Source organism: Felis catus, chromosome B3 (assembly GCF_018350175.1).
Source record: "Felis catus isolate Fca126 chromosome B3, F.catus_Fca126_mat1.0, whole genome shotgun sequence".
Lineage (NCBI taxonomy): Eukaryota > Metazoa > Chordata > Mammalia > Carnivora > Felidae > Felis > Felis catus.
Genome location: NC_058373.1, coordinates 19,783,334 through 19,789,333, shown reverse-complemented (window position 1 = coordinate 19,789,333; position 6,000 = coordinate 19,783,334).

The window sequence follows — 6,000 nt, the reverse complement described above, 5'->3', positions numbered from 1 at the left end:
GGGGGGTTGAAGAAGGGGTAATAGGTAAACAAGACATTAAAATGGATACAGGGCATAGATAGCCAATGGGACAGGGCCAAGCATGGACACTCAGAGAACACTGTGGTGGGCTCATAGCAGTGGCCAATCCTCCCAACAGAACATGTAGAGGCTGTGGGATCACAACCAAAAAGTGAAAAAAAGAAATCAAACAGGATGTTTAATTAAAGGTTTGTTAACAAAAACAGTTGTGTCAGTCCCTTCCCCGAACCCTTCCCCACTCCACAAAGAGAGACTGACAATCAGATCTTTAACCCTTAGGCAAACTAACAAACTAACAAAGCAGAAGGCTCTTCCTAAAGACATCTGACCAAGGAGAGCCAAGCTGTTTAGTGTAGGTATTGGTGCTGTCCTATTCTAATATCCAGAGATGATGCCAAGAGCACCAAAATGCTATTTGTGAACCCTAAAACAATGTCTACAGATGCACAGGTCTATCCCTACACATGTTTCCTCCATTCAAGCCTGTCATTAACTCAAGGGTATGGACTATGGAAGAGACACAACATACCAGTGTAAGTATGGTCCTTCATCCTAAAATATGAACAGAAGACCAAAGATAACCAGGCCCATGGGAAAACTGGTCATCTGAAAGAAAAATATCAAGAATACTGAACAGAATAGCTGACCTCATAGAAAAATAGAGATAACCCAGGAAACAGAGAGAACTTGACAAATCTAGTTAGTATCCTCAGAAATTTGGGGGTGATTTTGCATCCACAAAATCAGAAGCTGGGAGATAGCTGGATGAGTGGTAACTGTTAATAGACCCAAGAAAGGTGAAGCCTACATTAATCTCTAGGAAAATCCTGAAACTGAAGAGGACTCAGGACTTGTAAGCATCAGCTCTCAATGAAGGGATTGAGTGAGGCTCAGATGAGGAAGATTGGTTGAAAATCTATACAAGAAGTAGGGAGACTTCCCAGGATCCCCTCCTTCATCCTGTGCATTCAAGTCACCATCACCTTCCCTTTCCAGAAGATCAGAGCTTTCTTCTCCAAGAAGCTGAACCATGGGGACTCTAGACTCGGGAACACCAGGCACCAAGAAGGAAGGGTACCAAAACTAAAATGGGGAGGTTTAGACAGAGTCTACATATTGAAGGCTGAGACCTCTCAGTTTCCTTACTTCCCTCTGCTCTAGAAACACTGACATCCAAGATGATACAACAAATGCAGGGGAATGGAGACTTTTTCCTCCCTCTGGGGTCTCTGAGCAGAAAAAAAAGATAAGCTCTCCAGATATTGACAGTTGGGACTTCCCCAATAAAATAGCTCAACCAGGTCACCCATTGTGAATCCCAATATTTGGCAAGCCCTGTCAGTCAGAAGCTTAGGACCTCCTTCATAATATTATTGCAAGAAAGCAAGGATCACTCAACATATGAGGAAAAGCTCTACCAAGAAGACAAGCAGAAGCAGAAGGAAAAAGGAAACCTGGAAGAGAAACAATGCAATGAGCAGAAGAAATCTTAAAAATAATAAATGAAAACTCAAAAATAAATTCATCCATCAAACAAGATTGCTGTATGTATGTTTTAGTTGATGATAGTATAACAGGAACAAGATTTCTCCATTCTTCTGAAACAACTAAAACTCTGAAAAAATAGATGAAACTGACCTTCAGACGTTAGACATTAGGCAACATTGGGGGTGATAACTGAGAGAGGGGAAACAAAAGAAGTGAGCCCTCAGGTTGGCCCAGAGTACTACCTGCAGAGAGTTTCCAGATCTCAGCACAGGGAGGAGGAACCTAGGTTGGGCCTACTGGTCTCTCTGAGTTGAAGAGACAGAGCTGGAAGCCTATCATGGTCAAAGCAGCTGAGTTCACTGGGAAGATACTGGAGAAGAGAGAGCTGCAGGAGGTACAGAGCTTTGGAGATCTTCAAAGACCCCCAGAGTCTTCAGCTGAGTACTGATAAATGTATGCATATGAGGAAGTGACATGAGGCTAGGGAAGGACTGCCCCAAAAGAGCAGAGAACAACTCTGGAACTTACTTAGGGCTGGGAATAGTTCATATTGTCACCAGCCAGAGTAGAACACCTCATGATTCATGGGGAATTGGGTAGAGTACTCAAAAGGGTATTGCTTTAGTAGTGGGGCAAATGTTGTTCTGGTGCAGCCTAGCAAAGTTTAAAGCAAACCTCAAAAAAATCAAAATGTTTCCAAGTAACTTAAGTGCATCTAAGAATAAAGTTTAAGAATATTAATGCAAATAGGGGCACATGGGTGGCTCAGTTGGCTAAGCATCCAACTTGGGCTCAGGTCATGATCTTACAGTCTGTGAGTTCAAGCCCCACGTTAGGCTCTGTGCTGACAGCTCAGAGCCTGGAGCCTGCTTCGGATTCTGTGTCTCCCTCTCTCTCTGACTCTCCCCCACTCATGCTCTGTCTCTCTCTCAAAAATAAATATTAAAAATAAATAAATAAATAATAGAATAGAATAGAATAGAATATTAACACAAATAGAAAAACATCCATTATCCAATAAGGTACAATTCACAATGTCTGGAATCATCTAAAAATTTATCAAATATACAAGAAAATATAACCCATAATGAAGAGAAAAATCAATATAAAGAAACCCAGAAATTACTATGACGACAGAAGTAGACAATAGTTATTATGGCCATATTCCATATGTTCAACGAGATAGAGGAAAGATGTAACATGCTAAGTAGAGATATCAGAGACAGAAAAGAGAACAAGTCAAAATTCAAAAGATGAATTAGATGAATTCCAAAATATGAATTAGTATATTAGACACTGAAAAAGAAGAAGACAAATATCTAGGTGGCTCAGTCAATTGAATGTTCGACTTCAGCAGGTCATGATCTCACAGTTCATGAATTTGAGCCTTGCATCAGGTTTGCTGCTCAGTGCAGAGCCCACTTCAGATCCTCTGTTCTCCTCTCTCTCTGCATCTCCCCCATTCATCCTTTCTCTCTCAAAAATAAAAAAAAATTTAATTTAAAAAAAGAGGGGCGCCTGGGTGTCTCAGTCAGTTAAGCAACTGACTTGGGCTCAGGTCATGATCTCATGGCTCATGAGTTCAAGCCCTGCATCAGGCTCTAGGCTGACAACTCAGAGTCTGAAGCCTGGTTTGGATTCTGTGTTTCTCTCTCTCCCTGTCCCTCCCCCACTCGTGCTCTATCTCTGTCTCTCAAAAATAAATAAAATGTTGAAAAAAATTAAAATAAATAAATTTTAAGAAAATAAAAGGAAAAGAAGAAGAGTTTGATAACATAACAAAAAAAACTATCCAAATAAAATATAGAGGGGGAAAAAAGCAGAAAAACAAAACAAAAAACCCTGAATATAGCATCAGTGAACTGCAGGACAACTTGAAGAGCCTATTATATATGCAATTCACACTTGACAAGGAGATGATAGCAGGGTGGGGTGGGGGTAAGAGACAGAAAAAATATGTGAAGAAATAATCACCCTAATTCCCCGAAATTTGATGAAAATTATAAATCCATAGATCTAAGGAAGTCGGTAAATCCCAAGAAACCTAAAACTACACAAATGCACATCATAATCAAATTGCTTAAAATCAGAGATAAATTGCATTTAGATGCAACTATTAGCAACTTCTTGTTGGAAACAAAGCAAGCCAGAAGACAGTGGAGCAACATATTTAAGTACTAAAAGAAAAAAAATTGTCCAGTTAGAACTCTATATGTAGTGAAGATATCCTGCAAAAACAAAAGCAAAATGAGGACTTTTTTGGACATGCTAAAGCAGAAAGAATTTGTCATCAACAGACACACTATAGAAGTCTTAAGAGAAGTCATGGATATATAAAGAGAATAGTCCTAGATTCTAGGTCTGGAATAATCCCAAATCTGCACAAAGGAATAAAAAGCATCATAAATGATATATATGTGAAAAAATATAAGACTTATTTTCTTGTTTTAAAAGTATTCTTTAATTTTTAAATATGAAAATGGTAACCATAGGGGTAAAATTTATAACATCTGTAAAATGTAGGAACAATAGCATAAAGTTCAGGGAAGAGAGAATGGAATTATACTCTTGTAAAGTTCTTATTCTAAACATAAATGGTATAATATGGCTTTAAGTTAACTGTGATAAGTTAAAGATGTATGCTATAAATCCTTAAACAACCACTAAAATAAGAAAACTAAAAGCTATAGCTAATAAACCAACAAAGGAAATAAATTAAATAATAAAAATACTCAATCCAAAAGATAGAAGAAGAGAACAGGAACAAAGGAAAGATGGAACAAATAGAAAACAAATATCAAGGTGATATATTGAAGCCCAAACATATCAATGATCATTCTCAATGTAAATGGTATAAACATCCCCGATCAAAAGGCAGAGACAGTCAACATGGATAAAAAAGCAAGATTAACTATATGCTTCCTATAAGAAACCCATTAGACTACAGACATGAACAAGTTAAATATAAAAGTTGAAAGAAGGCATAAAAGGCGAAAAACAGACCTAAAAATACATTACTCTAATGCCAGTACAAAGAAATCGAGTGGCTATCAGATAAATTAGATTTCAGAGCACAAAATATTATCAGAGATAAAGAGGGTAATTTCATAATAATATAGGAGGCAATTTACCAAGAACATACAAAACAAACATAAACATCAATGTACCTCACAACAGAGCTTCAAAATACATAAAGCAAAAGTGGATATAACTGTAAAGAGAAATTGACAAATCCAAATTATAATTAAAAGATTTCAGCATCTTACTCTTAATAATTTGCAGAACAAGTAGATGAAAAATCAGCAAAGATATAGAAGATTTGCACAAGACATTCAACCAACATGACCTAATATATATTTATAGAACATCCCAACTAACAAAAGAATACACTTAATTTTTAGTGCAAAATTTTGCTAATATAGGCTATAGTCTTGGTAAGAAAAAGAATCTCTAGATTTAAGTCTAATAAAGTATATTCTCTGACCACAGTGAAATTAAGTGAAAAGTTAGTAATGCAAAGGTAGCTGGAATATCCCCAAATATTTAGAAAGTAAATAACATATTTTAAAATAACCCATGGCTCAAAAAAGAAATCCAAAGATAACTGAATCAAAATGAATGGAACACATCAAAGTTTGGGAGAGTCAATGAAAGCAGTATGCAGAGAGAAATTTGTAGTACCAGATACTCATATTTAAAAAAAAAAAAAAGTCTTGGGATAACAGGGTGGCTCAGTCAGTTAAGCATCTGACTCTCGATTTTAGCTCAGGTCATTATCTCACAGTTCATGGGTTCGAGCCTCGCATCAGTCTCTGCGTGACAGTGCAGAGTCTGCCTGGGATTCTGGCTCCCTCTCTCTGCCCCTCTGCTGCTTGCTTTCTATTCTCTCTCAAAATAAATAAATAAACATTTTTAAAAAAAGAAAGTCTTGAATAAATCAATTCATATCATAAGAAATAAGAGAAAGAAGAAAATATTAAATGCAAAGCAGAAGAAAAGAAACAATAAAGGTAAGAGCTTAATTAAATGAAATAGAGAATACAAAAACAAAAAAAATCAATGAAAGCAAAAGTTTTTTTTTTTTGATATAGACAAACGAAATTGATAAGCTTCTTGTCAGAAGTATCAGAAAAAAAAAGAGAGAAGATACAAATTACCAATATCAGGAATGGGAGAGGGGACATCACTACAGACTTTATAGATATTAAAAGAAAATTAGAAAATACTATAAACAACTTCATGTGAATCAATTAAAAATTTAAATAAAAGAGACAAATTCTTTGAAAGATAGAAGTTATCAAAACTCTCTCAAAGAGGAAGAGATAGCTATAACAAGAAATAAAATTCTGATAAAAGTTGCATTATGGATAAATCTTGAAAATTATATGCTAAGTGAATAAGCCAAATACAAAAGGACAAATATTGTATAATTCCACATGTATGAGCTACCTAGATTAGGCAAATTCATAGAGAGAAATAGAGATTACCAGA